This window comes from Urocampus carinirostris, chromosome 1, assembly GCF_059441175.1.
Source record: "Urocampus carinirostris isolate Australia breed hairy pipefish chromosome 1, RoL_Ucar_1.0, whole genome shotgun sequence".
NCBI lineage: Eukaryota > Metazoa > Chordata > Actinopteri > Syngnathiformes > Syngnathidae > Urocampus > Urocampus carinirostris.
In genome coordinates this window covers 55,102,266-55,127,531 of record NC_142349.1, presented here as the reverse complement: position 1 = coordinate 55,127,531, position 25,266 = coordinate 55,102,266, and the positions used below count along the sequence as shown (strand labels likewise).

The 25,266-nt window shown below is 39.3% G+C and overlaps 1 protein-coding gene across 2 annotated transcripts in view; it reads left to right on the top strand.

Moving 5' to 3' along the window:
* tnr (tenascin R (restrictin, janusin)) overlaps positions 1 to 25,266 on the top strand; it is a 230,878-nt gene that overhangs the window by 76,850 nt on the left and 128,762 nt on the right. For both annotated transcript variants that reach the window (XM_088345721.1, XM_088345730.1), the window contains exon 2: positions 4,821 to 4,874. The gene's annotated coding sequence lies outside the window, so the exon portion shown is untranslated. The remainder of the gene's footprint in view (positions 1 to 4,820; positions 4,875 to 25,266) is intronic.

The following is a 25,266-nucleotide window of genomic DNA, read 5'->3' as shown; positions in this document are numbered from 1 at the left end:
TCATTTTGACGCCAAGGGGTGAAATCTTGCATGGAGCCCCAGATTGTGAGAGATTATCAGTGATCTTGTATGTCTTCCGTTTTAAAATAATCTACTGTCATAATTTATTATGTTTATTTTTTTTACACCTGGCATTTTACCTATCGCAGATTCTGTCTTTACAGCCTGGTGCAGGTCTTCAATTTTGTCTGTGGTGTCTTTCGACAGCTCTTTGGTCTTGGCCATAATGGAGTTTGGATTGTGACTGACTGATGTTGTTGACAGGTATCTTTATATTGATAATGAGTTAAAACAGGCACCATTGATACAGGTAAGAGAGTGAGGCCTTGTTAAGCCTTGTTTGACCTTGTTGGAAGAAGTAAGATGTCATGGTTGCCATGGTGCCCAATTGGCCCCGCCCGTGTGGTGCCAGCTGCAGCTCGTTGAGAGATTGACTTTCTGTTTATATAAAGCTCAGCGCTCTGCATCAGGGTCAGCCCGTCAAACGAACATCTGCCCCACAATACGTGGGTTCTGACTCAGTCCTGTTTTCCTGTGATATCTCCAGTCTGGTATTGTTCCCGTTTGTTGTTGTCCTGTTTAATTTTGGGCTCCAGTTTAGCTTCCGTCTGTTTTCGTCCTATTTATTATTTTCTCCAGTTTTCGTTCCTGTCTAGTTTCGATATCCTGAACCGTTATCGATCCTGTTTGTCACTTCCCGTGCAGAATCGACCCATCAGTCCGATATCAATTTGGGCAATTGGAATCGAACTCGTCGGTCTCTGGCTTCCGGTCTTTCCACGCCAGACCGGCTACCTAACATGCATGACCCCCCCATTTTCCGTAAAATAAAGGCTTTTGTGAGAACGTCACGCGATTGGGTCCTGTATGTGTTCTGGTTCTGACATAAGACCTCTTTGATGGCCAGAAATCTTGCTTGTTTGCAGGTAACCAAATGCCTATTTTCCATTTTTGGGGGGAAATAAATGATTTAAAAACAGAACAATGTCATTTTTTGTTTTTGTCTCCCCACAATCTGTTTCTCATGGTTGAGGTTTACCCATGATGACAATTACAGACCTCTTTAATCTTTTCAAGTATGGGAACTTGCACAGTTGATGTTTAACTAAGTACTTATTTGCCACACTGTATGTCAGGATGCTCTTCCTGGACTTTGGTTTAACACAGTACTCGTAGTGGGCCTTCACAATGTTGGTTAAAATGACAATAAAGACTATTCTAATGGGACAAACTGCTCCAATGATGATACAATAAACACCTCAAATTATACTGTGCGTACCTAACTGGGGAAACGAGGGAGCTATGTCAGGATGCTCTTCTTAGATTTAAGTACAACACAATTATCCCGGGATCCTTAAGAAGCTTCACCACATTGCTGTTAATGGATAATAAAGACAATTCTGATTGTCCTTACGCTCAGGACATGAAAGAAAAGGAAGACGGATAGTGATATAGGACGTCTTGCGACTTTTTGCCAAGTCGTCATAAAGCAAACCTGTGTTTTCCCCAGAGGGGGTTCCTTTATGTCACAAGGTTCTCCAGTGCCGGTATTTTGTCAGGGACAAGTGGACGGAAGGCACGGAAGCACTCCAAAAAAGAAGCTGTTTTAATTAAATCTGGCAGATTTACTCGGCTGGCTGCTTTTAAAGCATTGATGGCTCAGGGCGATGGAGGCCGAAAGTGGCGGCTGTAAAAATGACTCATAGAAAACTGGTCGGGGGCAGAGAGCCCCCCGGAGGGGGACGGTAGGGGGGAATTACGGCTATGCTGTAACGAGGACGAATGGACGTGAGCTTTGTCGCCTGGTAGAAGGTCAGAGAGCTGTCAACGCCGAAAACATGGAGCTTGGGGGGACGGAGGAGGTAAAAGTAGAACCTACCTTAGCAGCAGTACGGCAAATATATTTCAAGATGTGGAAAGCTGTTTTGTGGTTTCATGTGCCATAATTATGGCGTCAAAGCTATGCGTCTAGTACATGTTCACGGTTCAAAGTTCACGGATCCCTTAACCGCCGGGGTCGTAGGGGCACTAATTCCTTTGGTTGGTCTTGGGCAAGTAGCCATCCCTCTACAGGCTGTATTTTGGGATAGGGGTTATCACCTCTACATGAAACGGATAGAACTGGTTTCCAATATTTCCAGTAGCATGTACAAAATCCTATTACCATTGTTTGGATCGGACCAGTGTATGAGCATACACCGTTTAATTCCCATTTTGTAATTTTTTTTTTTAATTGAATTTCTGTTTTATTGATTTTTCTTAAGACATTTTCTTTTGTTTTTTCTTTACTCTCTTTGAATGCATGTTTATTTTCTTGATTTTTATAACTTCTTTGAATTTTCTTCATTCGAATTTATTGAATTGAATTGTATTCACGATTTTTTTTTTTTTTAATTAATTTTGCTTCTATTGAATTTTCTTTTATGGTTTTTCATTCGTTATGTTAACATTTCTTCCTCATATTTTTCTTCTTTTTTTGTTGATTTTTTAAATTGGATTTTTTTGGTATTGATTTTTCATTTTTGTTGAATTAGCTTTATTGTATTTTATTATTATATATTCTTTTGTCAAGGTTTTCATTTTGCGCAATTGGCCGCGCCCGTGTGGCACCAACTGCGGCTCGTTGACAGATCGGCTTACCTTCTATTTAAGCTCAGGGCTCTCACTTTCCTTTTGTCAGTCCGTCAATGAACCTCTGCCCCGGAAGATGTGTGTTTTGACTCGGTCCGGTTTCCTGCCTGCGTTTCCTGTCCGGTATCGTTCCTGTCTATTTTTGTCTTGTTTATTATTCTCTCAAGTTTTTGTTCATGTCTAGTTTGTCCTTTTTTGTTGTTTTGATGTCTCTCCTGTCTGTCACGTCCTGTCCGGTATCGACCCCATCTGTCTGATATCCGCTCGGGCAATTGGTATCATATTTTTCTTCTTTTTTTGTTGATTTTTTAAATTGGATTTTCTCTTATTGATTTTTCATTTTTGTTGAATTAGCTTTATAGTATTTTATTATTATATATTTTTTTGTCACGGTTTTCATTTTGCGCAATTGGCCGCGCCCGTGTGGCGCCAACTGCAGCTCGTTGACAGATCAGCTTACCTTCTATTTAAGCTCAGTGCTCTCACTCTCCCTTTGTCTGTCCGTCAAGGTGGGTTTTGACTGTACGGTTTCCTGCCTGCGTTTCCTGTTCCCGTCTATTTTGTCCTGTTTCTTAGTTTTTGTTCATGTCTAGTTTGTCTTTTTAATCTCGATATCCTGCTTCAATGTCAATCCTGTCTGTCCCGTCCTGTCCGGTATCGACCCCATCTGTCTGATATCTGCTCGGGCAATTGGTATCGATCTCGTCGGTCTCTAGCTTCCTGTCATTCCATGCCAGACAGCTGCCTAACGTGCATGACTCCCCATTTCCCGTAAAATAAAACGCTTGTGTGAGATTGGGTCTACACTTTGTGCTGGTCGTGACAATTGTACTTTTAAAGAATGACACTTTGTTTGATTTTATTTGATTTAATTTTTAACATGTATTTCATACACTTGAATATAATGTTTTAACGTGCTAACAAAGTAGGAGGTGACGGAACATAAATAGTTATTAGAAAAAGAAAACGATTTTGTTACAGCTAAATGTTATTGCTCTTCTTTTCATTGCACAACTTGACATTAATGGACTTGACTATTGATGCACTATGCACTATTATTTCTCATTCACAGACATTGCATTATGATTATATTTTAGGGCAGTCTCCAAGCCAAAGGTCTACAACGTCGTGCCCGCCTGTTCTGAAAATAGCTCACCATTATTATGATTGCCCGGTAAAATCTTTGATCTTTTTAGTGATTGACTAAGACTTTTTAACCCTAATTCCAAAAGTTAACCTGGTAACAACATAGTAACAACATAGTAATAACAAGTTATTTTAGAAATTCGTAATGTTATATTATTAGAATGTGTGAGTTTTCCGGCTATATTGGTTTTAATTTCAATTATCGCATCTTGACTTTTATAACCACATACATTATTTAATTGTTATAAATGCACTCTCTCTAGGTTCATCTGTATATATAAAAGTTTTTGCTTCTGTTTGCTTGTATTCATTTGGTGTTTCTATTAATCCTTTCATCTAGTAGTTTCCCAGCAATGTTTCTAAGTGGTATTCTCCCCTAATCTTATCATACAACTTTCAAAACCTAGCTGGGTCTGGTCTTAACAAAATGTAAAGATGTGACTTCCTTACTTTGCCTGGTTAAGTTTCATTTTCCAGCTTTTGTCATTCCACGCCCTTATGCTATAAGACAGTGGTGAGGTATTTTCTCGATGCTTGTTTCAGGGATGATATTGTCCTGAACACGAACCCAGAATATTCTGTTTGTTTCTATGTTTTTTTTTCGTTTTGATAAAAATCTTCAACAGAACTGCTCTCTTCAGCTCTTGTTTTCTTCGTCCGAGTACTCGGTCCGAATCTCGGAAATTGAACATGCGGCAGGACACGGATTGTGGACGCCAACAATACACACACTTTGTGCCAATTAGTAAGAATAGACCCCACCTCTCAGCACTACATTGTAAATATTGTTTTCTTCCCTTTAACACGATAGCCTTTATCTTTTTCTCCCTTTGAGATCTTTATTACTCGTTTACCCCCGGAGTGCCATGTTCGATCTCGTTGCATATAATACAGTATTTCACAACGTTAACATCAATGAAAATAATTCAATTCAATTCGATCCAATTAAATGCACAGTTTGAATTCAACATTTTCCTTTTTTCCGCCTCGCAAGCTAATCCCGACACATCTGAAACACTTACTTTTGTCTTTTCTGTCAACAGAAGAAACCAGACCTTCCCAAAACACGAGAGCGAGAAGGATTGTGTGGGCTCAAGGTGAGTTTCAATTTCAGATAACGGCAAAAGCGCTCATTTCCAACGCGGTCTTTTTCCGGCATTAATTCCGACGACGACCCGTGGCCGAGATAAATTTTTGCAATAGCTTGCAGCAGTTTCAACTTGTAGCTGCAGGTTATGTCGCAATACCGATTTTCTTTTTTTTAACCTCCTTGAGATAGCGTTACATTTAAAGCGCAGCAAAAAAATAAAACAAGTCTAATGCCCCTGAGGCCCAAAAGTAAGATAAGGACTCTACTTTTTGGGAACGGGCACTGCCAGACACTTGGTAATCTTTACACTCTCGCGTTTTTATATAAAAGTGTGTTCAAACTTTTAAGAATGATGCCTGGTGTTGTTCTGTAGAGGATCTATAAGATAAATGCGGTGTTTTTTGACCAAAGACAAAAACTATGTCCAACAAAAATATTTTCTTCAATATGGGGCGGCAGTAGCACAGAAGGTAAAGTGATTGTCTTGGGATCAAGAGGTCACAGGTTTGATTCCTAGTCGAAGTGTCCTGAATCCCTAATGCAACAAGCAGGTCATTCCCTTCCATGGCTGACTTTGCTATCGATGTGAGTGTGTGTGAATGGGTAAGTGTGAAGGACATTGTTTGGGAGGTCTTAAGCGAATTGAAAAACACTATATAAAAGCAAACCATTTACATTGTGAAACTGGACTCTAAGGTGCACCTGATTATAGGAAAAAACATGTTTGTTTGTCCTTTGCAGTATCACAGTTTACTTATCGTATTTTCACAATTTCATGGATTTTTCGGCGTTCAATGAGTTCTGGTTTCTGATTGGCCGAACAGAGAAAGTTGCGTTCTATCGCCAACAAAGTTGGACTTCTACACCCACTAGACTCGCTCTAGAGCCATATGAAGATCTTTGGCAAAGTACTTTTTCAAAAATGTTTGATAATTGAAAAAGATATGGTTTCTGTTGGGCAAAACCTGAAGGTAAATGTCGTTTTTTATAAAGTCCACATGTTGGCAGCTGCAAGTATCATGTAAAGTGGATCACGTCCCTAATCTATACAGTTGTGCAATAAAATGATCATATGATATTTTAAATTATAATATGTCAGTACAGAAGTTATTTGTGTAAAAAAAGTTTATAACGTACAGTCATTTTATTTGTTAAACATATACTCTATTCTGTAAATTGGGTTTGGTCTAGAGTAATGATTGGATAAATAAATAAATAAATAAATAAAGGTCTCGACTTTGAAGGTTTTTTTTGGAACGTAACCTCCGCAAAAAAACGAGGGATTACTGTATATATTTTAGATGTTAGTATTTTATATGCCAGAACTAGAATGCTCATGCTCTTTCAGTGTTGAAAACTATAGTACAATATTTCTCAGTGGAGGTCTGGATAAATCAAATACAGTGGAACCTCGGTTCTCGACCATAATCCGTTCCAGAACCCTGTTCGAGAACCGATTTGATCAATCACCGAAATCATTTTTCCCATTAAAAATAATGTAAATCGTTTTAATTCGTTCCAACACCCTGAATGTTTACCATGAATGTTTAACGTAAACATGAAGCTAACCCAGGCTAATCGTACGTTCGCGTTATCGTAATCTTCCGTACCAAAGATTACGCTAACATGAACGTGTAAAAATAAAAAAATCAGGTCGTTTACAAGTCATTTAGGACCACAAGTGGCTAGCGCTTCATTGGAATGGGGCCTCCGTTCCAACACCCTGAATTTTGGGCTCAGTTCCAACACCCTGAATGTTTACCTGAATGTTCAACATAAACTAAAGCTAACCCAGGCTAATCGTACGTTTGCGTTATCGTAATCTTCCCTACGAAAGATTACGCTAACATGAACGTGTAAAAATAAAAAAATCAGGTCGTTTACAAGTCATTTAGCACCACAAGTGGCTAGCGCTTCATTGGAATGGGGCCTCCGTTCCAACACCCTGAATTTTGGGCTCAGTTCCAACACCCTGAATGTTTACCTGAATGTTCAACATAAACTAAAGCTAACCCAGGCTAATCGTACGTTCGCGTTATCGTAATCTTCCGTACAAAAGATTACGCTAACACGAACGTGTAAAAAAAAAAAGATAAAGAAAAGAATTATGAATAGGATTTCTTACCTTTGTGGTGGTCAGCAGAAGGCGCATGCTGTATTCCCTAGCAAGATCGGAAACTTGCACACCTCTTTCATATTTAGCTATTATGTATTTCTTAAAGGCAATTGTTGTACGAACAACTTTTCTTTTTTCACCTGTCCTGCTTGCACCGACCTTCTTCGGAGGCATAGTTAGGGGCTAAAACACTCCGTTCACCGATATTAAAAGCGAAAGCAAAAAGAGGCAATTGCGCACATGATAACAGTTGGTCACGAGGGGTGGGGACGATCTACACCCGTACGCCGCTCAGCATCGCACCCTAGCGTACGCACTCACGCATTACCGGCGTTCGAACTCCGAATTTTGGACCGAACAGCGAAGCAAGAATTTCTCGAAATTTTTGGTCGAACTCCGATTTGTTCGAACTGAGAGGCGTTCGAAAACCGAGGTTCCACTGTATGTTCATTCAAAATAAAATACAATCGTTAAATTGTAAGAAGTGTCAACTGCTTGACTCTATGTTTTTTGCTATTACAAATGAATAATTAACACTGTACTGCTATACTGTTGGGTCGATGCACCAAAATATGTCCAAAAAGAGCAATCCATTTCCTCGGACCTTGTTTAATCCAAAGCAACATTATTTTTTGTCAACTTCTGTTGGTTGTCATTGCTTTCATTTCCTCCTTATTCTAAAAAATCACCCCGATCGTCGGCCATATTTCTTACCAAGGGTAACGATCCGTGTGGCTTTCTCATTTTTATTATCTCAAGGATCTTTTCTATCTTTATAAACGTCTTGCTTCTCCCGTTAATCGATGCACGGCTTGGGACTCCCAGCTAAACAAATTCAAGTTTGTCATACGAGATTCTGAATTGAACAAAGAGAGTGAAAGGCATTGCAGGAGGTAGTTTAGTCAATAGCTTATCGGCATTTAGATGACCAATAGCAAACCAGCATCTAAATAGTTTGCAGCACACACTTCATATTAGGTAAGATAAATGAGACATTTATACTACTTATTAAAAAAATATCTTGTTATTTTCATAGCTTCGGCTAACTATTAGCATGAAGTCTGAAAGCCAACGTTAGCTTTGGAAACACTGAGTTCGGCTGCTCGGAAATAAAAACAGGCACACTATACATACAATCCATTTCATTTACTAGATATATTCAATTATTCATGTATTTTTTGTCTTGTTTTGCAGGAGCAGCATTTCTTGATGGTATTGAGGCTACATGCTAACAGTTAGCCATAGCTAAAAAATTAAAAGATACTGTACCAATATTACAAATAATACTGGCTCGATAGCAACGGTCATAAACGCTTAATTTATCTTGTCTGATATTATGTTTGTGCTCTAAACTTAAGCATTTTTGATGATTGCCTCGGTCCAATCTTTTCACCTTAATACATTTAACCAAAACTCTCATTTTTTTTTAATCAAGACTGTCCACTTGAATTAACATTCGCAAATGTTTTTTTCTCCGAATCTGGAGCACAAACACACATAATGATGACAACTAGCAGTAACGACAGCTTTCTTTTCCTCAGTCTTCTGACCAGCGCGAGTGTTTTTTTTTTGGGTTTTTTTTTTTGGGCCTCAAGTTTCGGCTGTGATGTCACTGTTTTTAAGCTATCTATATTAAACACAGAATAAATTGATCAGTTATATAATGGCTAAATATGAAGTTAGAATTATGGCTAAGAAATTATAATGATGGCTAAATGTGAACAATAACATACATTACAAAAAATCAAAACATAAAAAAGCATCACACTTTAAAGTCCCAAGTTCTATTTTTGTAAGACATCTTTTCTCTTTCCCGGGTTCAGGTAAAGGGAAGAATATTGTTTGAAATCTTCCAAGAGTCGTTTCATAACCACTCTCGCTGTAGAGATTGCCAGGGGCAGACACGTTGCTCGCTCGCATTTGTCAAGAATTAGCAAATCCAGAACAAAGCAATCGCACTCTGATCACTCTGCCTCGGAGCATCTTTCCCAACTCGTACCATTCTGTTGCGCTTCAAGCAAGGGTGAAAGACCTTCATCTATTTTCGGAGTTGTGTTAGAACTTTGAGGTCAGTTCGGTTTTTGGTCTTGTTTCGCTTTGGCTGCTTAGCATCGTGCTAGCTATTATTGTTTGTTCATGTTGGATTTTTGAGGAGTTATGCGTTTACTCGTTTACTTTCAGTTCTATATACAGTAGAGTCCCAGAATATGACATTAATCCATTCTGATGATATTGATGTATAGCGGGGAATAGAAACTTATGATAACAAGCTAATACCTTGCGAACCCCTGGCACCTCAGATGAAAATAACAAAAAACATATACTAGTAAGTACTGCATCCAAGTCAGTTATTTGTATAGCCCTTAATCACAGGAAGTCTCAATGGACTGCACACACCACAGACTTTACTATAGAAATAGTTCAAAAATACTTCTACAGAAATACTACAAAAAATTCACTGAAGTAATGCTATTTATCCAAAAATACTTTCCGATCGAAATACAAAAATGTTGCCAACATTGTACTTCCACTAAAAAAATGTGATTAAGTACAGTTCTGTATCTTGCAACCGACTAAATAAGCCCCCAAAAATGTTAGTATTATGCGACAAAAGATACCAGGGGAAAAAAAATGGCTATCTTGTGAAAGAATTGTAAAAACAAACGATGTTTGTAGGCCGTGCAACCTTTCCAATTGTACATGAGTCAATTCATTCAAAAGAGAAAAATAGTTTTGCATTGCCGAAACTCAGCAAAATGTAACTTGATGTCAAGTTTTGCACATGTTTGATAACAGTTTAGTTGCCACACTTTATGGTTGCTCAATGTTGTTTCAAGCGTTGCTCACCAACTTTGTGTGAACGCTCAGAACCGTGGAAAATTACAGGGAACATTGTTGTCGCCCCTCGCCTTAACACCACAGCGGCGGTATCTCATTGACCACACATCCCATAAATCTCCAGGATTGTTCCATCCCAAGCTTGTCTTTCCTTTTTGCCCGTCTTCAGATTGCTTCAACCCAATGAAATCGAGTTCGGTCCTTCAGTCTCGTCTCGACACCGCTCGTTCGGTATATACTCTCCCCGACTGCGACGTTTGTTTATGTTTTGTCTGGTTTCCACACTGCTCGTAGAGTATACCGGCTCCCGACTGTGATATTTGTTTTTGCTGGTGTAAATGATTGCGACCACTCGCAGTTCAGCTTGGATCAGTTGTCACCGAGCTACGTATGCTAGTCAGCCTCCGGGGAATTGTTTGCTCATCCTTGTTGAAGCCTCTGGATCTTCAGTTGTGGCATTTGAGGATGACCTTGTTTGATCAAGGGTGGCTTGGGTAAGTTCCTGCAATTGGCTTATAAAATTTTCGCGCTGTAGGTTTATTTTATATTCTCATTCGTCCACCAGTGGCTGGAATTGGCGCTGCCATGGCCATTTGGGAACACACTTTTTCAAGGATTGTCCATCAAGGACGTTGAGGAATGAAGAATCCAGCACTTAGGCCTTATGGCAATGACTAATATAAGCGTCTTTAATGGGAATACAGACACTGCCCTACTAACGAACGAGATTCCGGACAATCGTTTAGTAGTTGAATTTGTCCGCGAGTTGCTTCAGTGCTATATTATGTATGTTTAAGGTTTATATAAGTTTGTTTAAGGCTTCTATATTTAACCTTTATTGTTTTGTACTAAAAAAAAATAAACATTTCGTGTAATAAGACGCTCTGTAAAGATAAAGAAAGTTAAGTTTAACTTACTTTTGGAAGATGAGGGTTAACAGTAAGGCGACTTCCTCCTCCGTGGTAAAAAGTGGCCGAAAAAAGTGATCCAAACATTTTATCAACCGCATCAAGCTTTCTTATTCCACTTTCACTTCAATAGAAACGGCTCGCCTCTTCTTTACTCTTTTCACCAACCATATTGAATGGATGCACGAGATATTAAACAATAAAAATGTAAAAGCTTTTATTGCGCTGAAGATACACTATAGAATGGAAGAAAAAGCGAATTTCTTCATCAGGGTGGATTGCTAGGTGATCTCTCACAGCGCCACACACTGGCAGTGGTGGAAAGAAGCACTACAATAATGTCTTGTACTCGGAATAATATAATAATAATAATAATTTCCTTGTATTGTCATTCTGTGTAACAATGTACACAGAACGAAATGTCGATTGCACCTGACCCGATGCAGCCGCAGCCAAGAGAGGGCGCCGCCGACCACTTTTTAAGTCTTAGGAATGACTCGGCCGGGGCGCGAACCCGGACCTCCCAGTCTCAAAGCGGGCGCCTTACCATCTAGGCTACTGAGCTGGTAATAAGGTGCACACAATACAAAATCTAACTTACAGCAACGTCCGGATATTTTCCGACATCCCCCAAAAAATGTTCGTATCTACCGTTATTCGTAAGTTGTGTGTAGGAGAGCGTGTGTACTGTATGTGCTTATCAACTTTGACTCTTTCCTTCTCTAGCTATTCACTGTACACTGAGTTTCCTGATTCAAGTTCTCGACGCTTGACCAATCATGTTTTGCTCGACTAGCTAAGACTTCCTTGATTGTTGGCTTTGTAAAAAGAACTGAGTGAGGAGCTAACTTAGCACTAGGACTAGAGGTAAGATTTTGGGCCCGAGCCGGAACACGGGTTCAGGCTTAAAATGTCAATAATTAAGTTGTGCCGGTCAGGCTTCTCTCTTACGTTTTTTTTTCCCATTGTTTTTCCCTTTGTGGAGACTCTACATAGCGTGCACTTACTTTTACTCAAGTACTTATTTAAATAAAGAAAATTATTTCCAAACGATCAGTTTAACTCCAAATCAAAAAAAATTTCAACCTCTGTGTTGAAGTAGAAGACGCGCCACTTCCTCTTACCACCTCCCTCACGTCGAACGTCTTTTCTGCTTCTTGTAAATAGCTTACAAGCTTTATAAAATTTCCTTCCGCTTTTTGGAAAAATCTTTCATTTTTTGCAGCTTGCAATCTTCATAATATGATTTACTTTTCGGTGCCATCTTGTTCAGTTTTACTTTCTTTCGCTGCACATCGCCCAAATGCGCACTTGAACGCCAAACAGTTCTTTTTGGCGCTGCGCTTGAGCTTCGCACGGCCAGACTATAGCTTCGTGTTTACTTGGCGGCAAATTAAAGCTTCGGGTTTATTACGGGCTCGTTTATTAAATCAAGTTAATTCGTTGGGTTCAGGCGGATATGGGTTTATATACCCACAACTCGGGCCAGGTTAAGTCTTTCTCTGCTGATCAAAAATATCTGAATTATGTTATCTTTTATCCACAAATTCTGATTAAATAATTCCAAATGATCTGTCAGCTTCATTTCATTTCTTTTCTCCTGGATTCACTGCTTTCAGAAATGTGCTTTCATATTCAAGCATTTAACCAATCACATTTAAGCAATTGCTTTTGCAAGGTTAGAAATCTCCCCGGAGGCTTTCACAATCAGTTCATGAGTGACGATAAAACATTTTATTTAGCCAATAAAATTTTGAAATGGCAAACCTAGGGCCTTCTAGAAGGCCTAAGGAAACATCAGCGGTTTCAAAAACCGTTATTGGCTAGAGGGCTGTGACTAAAGTATTCAACATTTGGGGAGGAGGGGTTTTGGGGCAACTGTGTGTTTTTCCCCCATGCAACGCGATAAAGGAGGAATTACTGTATACATTTGTTTGACAAGTTTGAAAAAGCTTTCAGTGGAGCACACACACGAACTCAGAGTCAATCAGGGGGGAGGCAAGTTAGCCTTTTTAATTACTTCTCATAGGAAGCCAAGCATTGATTGCTGCAAATCCCCATTGATTTTCAACTCGGCTTCCACACAATCCCCCAATCCCAGGGCAGGAATGACGTCTATATAATGATCCAGTCTGCCACATTTGCATCTATTGTACGTTTGGACAGACAGTGCAGTTAAGTTATTGTAATTGTTTTTCTGCAACACGGCAGTGACATTTTTCCCGTTATTGTATTCCCATTTATCGTTTCTTTGCTTTTCTCTGTGCATAATAACCCACAAAATCATATTTTTAAAATGTGTTTAAATGAAGTTGTTACCAATGGAAGATCAAAAATGCAAACAAATAAATCATACATAGAACACAAACAACAACAAAGACACCTTATGAAACAAACTACAATAATATTCTTATTACTATTTATGAGAAATAATTGATAGTCTCAATAATAAAATTATTATTTATTAATATGATAAAAACGTTTATTTGAATATCCCAAAACATATATGATGTTAAAAAATCTGACATTACTATACACATATGTATATGTGTGTATATATGTAATATATATAATCAGCACGGCGGAGCAGTGGTTAGCACATATGTGGCGTAGTTCTGAGGTCATGAAATCGAACCTTACTGTGTGGAGTTTGCATGTTCTTCCCTTGCTTGCGTGGGTTTCCGGAGGGCACTCCGGTGAATTGCCCGGTCCAAATTGTTCCTAGGTGTGAATGAGCGAGTGAGTTGCCTGTCTCTGTGTGCCCTGCGACTGGCTGGCAACCAGTTCAGGATGTCCCCTGCCCACTGCCTGAAGATAACTGGGATGGGCTCCAGCACCCCCGCGACCCTATTGAGCATAAGCGGTGCAGATAATAGATGGATGGATGGATATTATATATATTGTATATATATGTATATATATATATATATATATATATATATATATATATAGTTGACAGGGGATGATAGATTGTGGCCACAATCACGCATTTCATTTTACTCAGGCTGGTCTGGCCAAACTCCCGACAAAGGTGCCTTCTGCCGGTCCCCGCTTACAGCAATATGGAATTGGGAATAAAAGATTGCTGCATGAGTGCTGTTGATATCAGACAAAAATACAATATCGGCAAATCTGCCAATCCTATAAAATGTGTACTCTGCGCTCCCCACTCACAGAAATATGCAATCGGGGATAACGGATCTCAGCCACGATTGGGCACCTTATTTAAGCCAGAAACAACGGCAAAAAAGAGCCAACAGGCCCGACAGAAGAACTCCCTGCCGAATCGGCTCGGGATAGGGTATAATGGATTGCGGCCACTCCAGTGCTGTTCACTTTTTGGTGGTAGGAACTGCAAAAAGAGCCTCCACATCCAACAAAAACACACTTCGCTGGCCCACGCTTGCAGCAATATGCAATCGGGGCTAACGGATCGCAAAATATATTTCGACCGATGAGGGATTACAGTATATGCTTGTATATTTTCCTTCTCGTCTTTGTCGTCTCAGCAAAGAGCTTTAATCAGAATTTCCTAATTTGCAACTCTCGTACCCTTGAGGCAACTGAATCATGCAAAGCCTTGTCCTCGGCTTCCTTTCCGATTTGTTTGCTCAGCAGAGAAAACGACAAAGACGGAAAGACGGGTTTGGGGGTGGGGTGCGAAAGCGTGACACACCAAAGCGAGACGACGGACAAAGAGACAGATAAATAGAGCCACTGATTGCAAGCGAAAGGGCCACACAGTCGCGTTTCTATTAGCTTTTCAAAAGGGAAACATAATGTGATGCGCTTGGCTAATGAGACAAGAAGTCATTTGTAGTTTTCAGTGCGGGGTCACTGCCTTTTTTTTTCTGGGGCGTCGTACCTCCAGTGCCTCTTCCTGATTACTGGAAGGTTGAAGACATTTATTTTTAGCAGCTTGAAACATGCACAGACAGGCGGCGCATGATGAATGGCGACGCTCTCCGATTTTGTCAGCGGTGACCGTAACGAGAGCTAAGGCAATCGTTTTCTGACTGCGCTGTGCTCGAAATGACGTAAGTGTAGGTTTTGGGGGAAAAATTGGAGTCTGATTTTTCCCGAAAGAACTGAATTTCCGCTTTGCAAGTGGCGGGCAACTATTTGAAGTCACAAGCAATGTTCCCTCTCATTTTCCACTGGTCTGAGCGTTCACACAAAGTCGGTGAGCAACGCTTGAAACAACAGTGAGCAACCATAATCCCAAGTGTGGCAAGATAATTAATTATCAAACATGTCCAAAACTTGACATCAAGTTACATTTTGCTGAGTTTCCGGCATTGCAAACATTTTTTTCCACTTTTGAATGAATTGACTTACGTACTATTGCAAAGGTTGTACGGCCTACAAACGTCGTTTGTTCTTATAATTCTTTCACAAGATATCCATTTATTTTTATTTCCTGACATATTTTTGGGGGCTTATTTATTCGGCTGTAAGATACAGAACTGTACTTAATCACATTTTTGAGTGGAAGTACAATGTTGGCAACAAGATTCACTTAATATAATTGGAAATTATTTGAACTTTTTCTTCTTTTTTCTGTGTTTTTTTTCTACTTTTAAAAACATTTCTTTAATTTTTTTTTTTTCGAGCTGTTACTTTTTTCTTTTTGTTCTGTATTTACTTTTTTCTTACATTTCTTTCTTTTCTTTTTTTCTGGCTTTTTTTCTAAATTCTTCCTTCTTTTTTTCTCTTCCTTTTGTTTCTTTTTTTTCTCAGCTTTTCACTACTTTTTCATTTTGGTATTTCTTTCTTTTTTGTTCTATTCCCCCATTCCTTTAAGTTATTTTGTGCATAATTTTACATAATATTTGTCCGTATAGGGATTAAAGAAGCAAAAACAACCTGAAGAGCCGTTTAGGACCCGAAAGAGCCGGTTCCTTTTAGTGAGCCGAGCCGAAGAAGCCAGTTCTCGACAAACTCTACTAACTTTACCCACCTTCGTTCTACTTCGACTCGACTTTAAAATACCGCATTTTGGACGCAACGTCAGGGGAACTCGTGTATTTTTACCTTCATGCACTGTAACTTTGACTTAAGTCGCTTCTTAATTAGTAATTTTGAGCCCTCATTTTTGTGCACTGGCCAGATTTTCTTGTGCGCTGAGAATGTGCGAGCCGTGCGCAATTGCGCACGCGTGCAGCTTAGAGGGAACACTGGTCACAAGCCTTTAAAATTGGCGAATGGGCCCATCAAATAGATGTATCCGATATTTCACTTATGGATAAAAATACATGTAGACTACATCTACATGGTACTGTGATACCTCTACTAAGGAATTTAATTTTCTTCTGGGAGTAGCTTTCTAACCTGAAACATTTGTAAGTAAATGCACGAATCCCTTCCAAGCCCTGCAAAAACAAGATCTTTTTGAAAATAAATAAACATAAAATGAGTGGCACATAATGTAAAAAAACAAAGCATAAAGGAAATAATAAAAATATTTCTTTTTAACTTTTTATTTAGATAGATAGATACTTTTTTCATCCCTGTAGGGAAATTCACACTTCCAGCAGATATCTTGTCTTGAAAAATAAAAGATATAGAATACAAAAAATACCCAATGTAACGTGTTGATGTAGAGTATTCAATTTACAGATCCTCAGTATTAGTTTTTTTCCTTGCGTTTCTTGAAAAACTGATCCAATGACATCTGTTGGCTTTTGACAATCTGCGTCATTATGAGCGACAGCCCAACCTGCAATGCTTTTTCTGGGTTATTCCTTTCCACAAATTCTGAGACTTCATGGAATTTTGCAGAAATGCCTCCAAGTTGGGCTGATGGAATGATGTCTGCAAACTCCTCCGTGTCGTTTCTGAACTCCTACAAGGATGTGTGTTTTCATACCTTTCTATTATCTTTTGCTTTGTTTTGATGTATTACACGACGGTTGAAATTAGTAATGCTCTCTCACTGTTACCATTCTATTCTCATCCTTGGACTACATCAGCATCTCCTCGGGGCATGTTTGATATTCAACAGCTTTTCTTAAATATAACTTTAAGGACCGTGCTCACGATGGGTTATAGCATCGCACTGCCGTCGATTGCTTTCCGAATGACCTTAACGCAGCGAGCTGCTGTGTTTCGGTAATTAGTTCAGTGCTGCTGCCCTGAGGCGCTTGATCAATTTTTAACTCTATTGCCATCTCCGATTATTTGGGCCAGGCAAAAAGTCGTGTGGGATGGCCTTCTGGTGGTCATAGACTAAGAAGGCGAAGAGTAAAAGTTGAAACTTGACTTGTATTCAATGAAAAAAATCAATACTGCCTTGTTTTATGAGTTTAATTCCCGACTATGCTCGTAACTCACAATACTTAACTCCTATTATTCAATATATACAAAACAATAAGTATTTTTTTAAACAGTGATGACAAAGTACACATTTCTCTTATCTAGTCAAACTCGAGCTTTTTTTTCCAGACTGGTACCCAACATTTGATCATTCGTTGATACGGACACAGTGTAACAATACAAATAAGAGAAATACCTTAAAATCACCCCAAAAATAATTTTCTGTAAGATGACATTTATTCAATGAGAATTTAACATTCCTTTCGTCTCAGCAATCCATCGTCCCCAATCCCATTGCTGCGATAGAGCACTGGCAGAAGGTACTTTTGGCAGGAGGTGGGACAGAATGGCACACCTCATATGAAATGCATGGTTCCATTATCTATTATCCCTAGTTGACTATTCCGGAGGCCGAGAGAGAAACTTTGCGTCATGCTCTTTTTTTCCATGCTTTTCACCTAAAATGAGCAGCACCCGTGCGGGCGCGATCCATTATTTCCAATTGACAATTGCTGTGAGTGGGGGCCAGCCAGATATTTTTTGTCGTTCTGTCCACCAAAAGTGATTTTTAAGCCACGATCCATTATCCCTGATTGCATATAGCTGCGGGGACCGGCAGAGTGCCTGCTTGTCATACCGAGTGCATCTTTTTTTGCTCTTATTTTAGCCTAAAACTAACTGCACGGTTGAGACCACGTTCCATTATCCCCCGTCAACAATTGTTAAAAGCGGGGGCTGGTAGAGCATACTTTTCGGGGGAATTCGGGCTGCTGAAGCATCGCAATTGTTGCCCACTTAAGATGAACTGCATCTTTTTGCCAAGATCCATTAACCCTCCCCAGTTTTTCATTGCTGAGAGCCAAGAATGAGAGAGCAAATTTGTGTCATGCTTGGCGCCTATTTCTTCCCTACATTCCGCTTAAAATGAAAAACAGATCTAGAGCCACCATCCATTATCCCTGGTCGACTATTGCTGAGAGCGGGAGGCGGCAAAGTGCCTTTTTTGGGCATAATTAGAGTTCAATTCCAAGAATGCTCTCATTGTAAACAAGAGAGCAATTTTGTGTCATGCTTATATCGTCAACCAAAAAAAAAACAAAAAAAAAAACTTGGAGCCAATATCCATTATCCCTGGTCGACTATCTCTGAGAGCGAGAGCCGGCAAAGTGCTTTTTTTTTTTTAGTCTGAGCTTGCTGAAGCGTGGCCGCTATCGATTTTCCTTGGTCGACTCGTACTGCTGGCAGGAACCACCAGAGCACACTATTGTCTGTCCTTGCTGATCTTTTTTGCCGTTATATCCGCCTAATATGAAATAAACCTGTGCGGCTGAGATCCATTATCCCAACTAGCATATTGCTGTGAGCGGACACTCTCAGTAGACACTTTTGTCAGAAGGCATGACAATCTGGCTTGCCCCAAATGAACTGCTAGGTTTTGGCCATGATTTATTATCCCCAGTCGACTATTGCTGAGAGCAGGGGTTGGCTGAGCATTCTTGTCAGGCCATTGGGACCGAGCCATTGTGGCGCACCTTAAATGAACTGCACTGCTTTGGCCACAATCCATTTTCACCTGTCAACTATTCCTGAGAGATTAGACCAAGACAGCAAATTTCTTCATTTACATTCTATCTGCCCAATATGAACGACACTTGTGTGACCACAATCCATTATTCTCTGTTGAGAATAATTGCTGCGGGCGGGTGCCAGCAGAGCAAATGTAAAAAATGATGGGCTCCTTTGAGATTTTTTTGCATATCGCGGGAGGTTCTGATCCCTGTTAACTATAATAAACGAGGGATTACAGTATATTAACTTGCATGGGAATTGAATAGAAGTGTCACGCTCCCATGTAAAAGCCACCCTTGGTTTTCACATCCCAGTAATTCCCCTGTCACTTGCACTCTTAAATCCATCCATCTCAATGCAGTTAGCATAGCGTCAACATAAATCTCTCCAAGCTAAGCAGCATCAGTGGACGTTATCACTCCTCCATTTCTCGTTTGCTCCGCTAAGAAGCAAACATAAAAAAAAAAGCGTCATAATTGGCAAGGGTTTTACGAGATCCGCTGACAAGTAAAAGCCATTCAGCACTTCTGTCCACAAGACGGATGCCGAGCTCCCACGCTGCCTTCAGGAAACGCAGGTGAACTCATAAAGGAGAACGGCCAACTGAGTGGAGAAGGTGGCGGGGCGAGAACAGCACAATTTCCTGGAGTCCTTCTGGAAAACGGACGTGCGATGGCATCGCTTGATAATGCTGGAATCGAGATAATGAAAAAGTTGAGGAGAGCGGGAGCTAGTGGAATAATACGAGAAGATTCTGGTCTGTTGATCACTTTTTCTTGATGTTATCATTTTTAACTTTATAACGTATTTATGTCTAAATTTTGAGCATTAAATGGTCTTTATTGTTATTTCAATCAAAGTGTTGAAACATTGGATGCATTGGACGTGGCACTCCAGGGTAAGCATGTAGTAGACTAACGTGTCCTTGGGAAAGATACTGAACCCCTAATCTTCCCTGATAAGCAGTTAGGCTATCGGTGTGTGTGTGTGTGTGTGTGTGTGTGTGTGTGTGAATGGGTAAGTGTGAAGTACATTGTAAACTGCTTTGGGAGTTCTTCAGTGACTTGCAAGGCACTATATAAATGCAGTCCATCTACCATTACTTTGAAGGCAGATAAATAATATTTACAAAGTAGTGTTTAGAAACAAGATTGGCCTAAGTTATAATAATAACGTAATGAAACAGACTAGTACACCGTAACAATAGTGTGACAAAAAGAACTGCACTAACTTTTAGCATTAACAAAAAAAACCTAAGTAAGCATGGGCTGGCAGAGCATATTTTTGTGGGGATAAGGGCCACTGAACCATCGTACTTGTGGCCCACTTAAGAGGAATTGCACTTTTTTGCCAGGATCCATTATCCCTCCCAAGTTTTTAATTGCTGAGAGCCGACAATGAGGGAGCAAATTTGTGTAATGCTTGGCGGCTATTTCTTCACCAAATTCCGCTTAAAATGAAAAACAAACCAGGAGCCACCATCCATTATCCCTGGTCGACTATTGCTGAGAGCGGGAGGCGGCAAAATGCCTTTTTTGGGCATGATTAGAGTTCAATTCCAAGATTGTCAGACGTTTCTTTCAAGTATTTCCTGGCCTGGATGTAGCTAATAGTTTTTCCGATGCAGATAGCATCGCTTTGGTGGCTAGCTTCGCATTAGCTGCTAGTATCTATGGCTGCATAAGATTGTGATATGAAAAATCCAAGATAAACCATTTCCATTCTGTTTTTGTAATGTTTGTTAACACAGCTGCTAGCTGCATAAGCAAATAATGTCGCTTTGGTGGCGAGCTTTGGTTTAGCAACAAACATCACTGCAGCAAAAAAAATCCAAAATGGTCACATCATATTTCTTTCTGGTATTCCCTGGCCTGTATTTAGCTCATCATTTTGCACACATAGCCGATAATGTATTGAGCTAATAGTATTGCTTTGGTGGCTATCTTCACTTAAACATTACCCTCACTAAAGTAGCACAAGATTCTAAACTTAAAAAAACATTATCCTTGACCATACTCAATCATATAGAAAAACCTTTGCAGAAAAAGAGTTTGAAATAACTAGGCAAAAACTCTCTGTGGAATAAATGCAACTATTATTATTATTTTTATTATATAACTTCTTCTAAAGCAGAGGCATTCAAAGTAATTTTGTGACTATTGCCCTGTATGGAAAAGAGCCCCGAGGTGAAAATGACTTTCCATTACATATGAGGCGCCTCTGAATGACGCCCCCTGCTGATGCAATCGTTTGTTGTGCATCAACACAGCATTTTATTATTTGCCAGAAAAATGGCCGCCTAAAATTAGAAACATTTTCCCTTTGGAAAATAATATCGTATTTCCCTCAGCACCTCACCTCCGCACAGTCGGCGTCTTTTTCATATTGACGGTATTAGCAAAGCAGAATGAGTGCGGGTGGAAAAAATTGGTTTGATAGCGCTAACTCAGCAATCAATAGGCTCCAAATAAAGAATGATCACGCATCATTTTTGCATCCGTCCCTATCAGTCAGGGCCTTTTTTCACCTTTGAGTGATTTATTGATGAAGTTGCAGTGCAACAAAGCAAAATCATCTAGGTTTCTTTTGAACTGAATCGAAGTGTCTTTATTATCATTGATACCAACGTTGTAAAACATTGGATGCACTTCAGGGTAAAAATTGATTAAATATTTCAAAGAGAAAATAAAAACTATCTGGATATAATGCAGATAAAATTTAATTCACATTCACACTCATGTTTTTTGTAAAGCCCCTAATCACAAGAAGTCTCAAAGCACCGGGCCTGAACAGAGAAAGCTCTCGAATCTGCTGATTTCTTCTTGGCTCTTGGGATCACTAGTAGACCAGCACTTTCAGAGCGAAGGCTCCGGACCGGAACATAAGGGGAAACTAAATCTGAAAGATATGAGGGAGCAAGTCAATGCATCATTTTTTATACAACCAACAGAACCTAAAAATCACATCTTAAGTTGACGGGGATCCAATGCAGTTTGGTTAAAATCGGGTTAATGTGATTACTATACTCTTTTTTTTCATTTGAGCAGTAGGTATGCAGTTTTTATTACTACTGTACTACATAATATTGCATTTACGGCTTTTGTTCATACAGTGACAATCATTTTACCTACATTTGTCACGAACCAGGTCAGGAAACAGAAATGAGAACCCAATCGCATAACGTTACTCACAATTTATTGGGTAGAAGAGGAATGCATGCACACTCGATTCGGGGAAGTAGATTGAAATCAAACAGAACGGGCCAAAAATAAAACAGGATCAAAACACAGGCAAAAACGGAGATTCACATGACTTGGAATAACACACAGAGTCTAGCAGAAGTTTCTCAGACGCTCTGACAACTAACGGCTCAAAGGACAGCGTTTAAGTACTCCCAGGGAGCAATCTGTCAACGCGTTTCAGCCGGTGTCCATGGGTGGGGCCAATTGGGTGCCGTGGCAACCGTGACAGAACCTGGCGCCACACAGCTGAGACCAATTGGGCGCCTTGGCAACCGTGACAACATGGTTATAAAGTATGTTACAGACAAGCACTATACACAACTACTTTAAAGAGGATTTAGACCCACTGTAAAAGATTGATACAGTTAACCTGCTTTGGCTCCCTGTTAGCTTAAGATGTGATTTTAAGGTTCTGTTAGGAATTATACAAAATCATGCATGGACTTGCTCTTTCAGATTTGATTTCCCCCTTATGTTACGGTTCGGAACTTTGGCTCTGAAAATGCTGGTCTATTAGTGTTCATTTTTTGCTCTCGTTGTTTTTTTTGTTGTTCTTATTTTATTCTTGTTTTTTATGTTTTTTTCTTTTATTTCTTGAACAATTTTTTTCATTAATTCTATTTCTCCTTAATATATATAGAAGAAATTATTTGTTATATTATTATTTATAATTATTTTATAATCATTTTGATCAATTAAATCAGTTCTTATTAATTATCCGCACCACTTGAGTGGTCTATTTTTGAAGTCGCAATGTAACAAAGCAAACTCATCGGTGACCTTCACAGCAAATATCGGCGGAAGATGAAAGTGAAAAAGACGATTGTGCGTGTTCCAGTTAATTGCGCCATTATTAAAGCAATTTGGCTGCCATGGTTTCTCGTTGTGTTTAATGAGGTACAGCATGACGTTACCAGCACAAACATTGGTCCTGGATTTTTAACTCAGCTCAAACTCGATCATTATTTCCAAGTTTGCAATGGGGATAATTGCTGCTTGGGTAAAAACAAGAGCCTGCTGATTGCTAAAAAATCCAAAGTTCACATGTTTGTTTTTATAAATTATGGTGGAAATTCTTTTTTTTTTTTTAAAGAAAGTGATTCACATAATGTCTAAAGGAACAGTAGTTACATCATCAATTTGTCCTTTAAAGGCACAGTATGTTTAGAAGCAGTTAGCAAAAAAAAAAAAAACATAGGTCGTGTGAAAATTAGATCAGTTTCTGATTATGTTCGTATGGACATTTTTTAGTGAAACATCGTAGAAATTGCAACACAATTGTAAGTTGAAAGGTGGATATTTGATCATTGCTGCTATTCTCAAGACCCATCTCTATTTTTTGTTGTAATGACTTGAACGTTTGCATGAAAAAAAATGCAAATGAAATGAAATGAACTGATCCGCATTTATATAGCGCTTTTCAAGTCAATGACTTCCCAAAGCGCTTTACATTATGCTTCACATTTCCCAATAGCGGCCGTGCAGCCATGTAAGGCGCTAACCTGCTTATATATATATATATATATATATATATATATATATATAAGAAATAATACTTTTTTTTCACATTAACACTTAAATATCACATTTTTAATGTTTAATGTTTAATTTTTGTATTTTTTTATTTACACATAATGTGTGCTTCTCTCTCTCCCTTTCTTGTTTTTTCTCTCATTCCTTTCTCTCATGTCTCCTGCTCCTTCTCTCTTTTCTTATATTCCTCCCTGTCTTTTTTTTGCCTCTCTCTCCATCTCTCTCCATCTCTTTCTATCTCCTATATTTCTCTTTCTCTACCCGGTGTTTCTCTCTATTTCTCTTTCTCTTGTGTCTTTCTCTCACCCTTTCTCTTGTGCTTCTTTCTCTCCCTCTATCGCCTGTATTTCTCTCTTTCTCCCTCTTTATTTTGTGTTTCTCTCTCTCTCTCTCTCTCTCTCTCTCTCTCTCTCTCTCCTGTATTTATTTCTTAATCCTCCTCTATCCTGTTTTATCTCCTCTCTCCCTCTCGCCTGTATTTATCCCTTCCCCCTCTCACCTGTATCTCTCTCTCTCCCCCTCTCCTGTATCACTCTCTCTCTCTCCTTCTCATCTGTATTTCTCCCTCTCTCCCCCTCTCCTGTTCTTCTCTCTCTCATCAGTCTCTCCCTCTCATTATCTATCCCTCTATTGTTCTTCCCCACTATCTTTCCCCTTATTGCTTTGTCTCTATTTCTCTCTCTTTCATGATCTATTTCTCTTTCCTTCCACCCTTTTCCTCTAATACTTTCTTTCTCAATCCTCTTTGTCTCTCTCTTTCTATCGATTTCTTTTTCTTTTTTTCTCTTAATATTATTTTATATCTCTCTCTTTCACCATTTGTTCTCTCCCTTCTCTCCCACTTTTTTAATTCTTTTGGGGTTCCTCCAATTCATCCTTCCATCCACTTTATTGACTGTTTTTTTCCTTATTGACACCGGGGTGCTGGAGCTTTTCCCAGTCATCTCCAGAATGTAGATTAGGTAGATTCTGAACTGGTTTCCAATTTTGCTCCCTAATCCCGTAATACAACCCTTAGTTAATCAAATTAGCCCTGTATTTGCAGATGTATTTAAAGTCTTTCTCCATCCCCATAGAAGTGAAACATTTCTGTCATTTTCTAACCCGACTCGTACGAATCGCAAAAGTAATGAATCACCTGCAGCGAACCTGCCCACGGCTTCCAAATTTCATCTCCGACTCTGTCCTGTCATCAAACATCTCATTTGTAGCCGCGCTCACAAATCAAGTGCCGACTTCATTATTTTTACTGCCACATTTGCCAAAGTCAACCATGACATTTGAAAGGCATGCGGGTAAATGAAAGCACCTGAAATTACCGCTGCTTGCTCTGCCGCAGTACTGTAAGCCCCCGGGATATGACGTGAATCCGTTCTGAGGTGGGAAGTGTAACGTGAAATTGCTATATAGCGAGAAACCTGTGCTAATCAGCTCTGCACCTCCAGATACCCTAGATAAAAACATTAAAATGAAAAAATACTATAAAGTAAAACTACTTTTGTGTTGTATATGACTACATTAATAAATAACATTATAAACAAATGTACATGTAAATAAATAAATACATTTGTATTATCTTTCGTGTGACATAACTTAAGATGGTACGGTGATGTAAGTGGGTGGATGCAGAGGCCTAGGAGTCAGTGGATATGCATCCTGTGTATTTTATCTGATCTGAAATCATTTCTCATAGCATCATTGCTCTTTTATTTTTTTCATGCATTTGTGTGTGTGTGTGTGTGTGTGTGTGTGTGTGTGTGTATTTGTATTCCTGCTATATAGTAGATTTCTTCTTCTTTTTCTCAAAAGCTCAGTGTAACTAATCCAAGATACTTTCTCATAGCGTATTGCTCCTTTTTTCGTGTTTGTGTTCTTGTA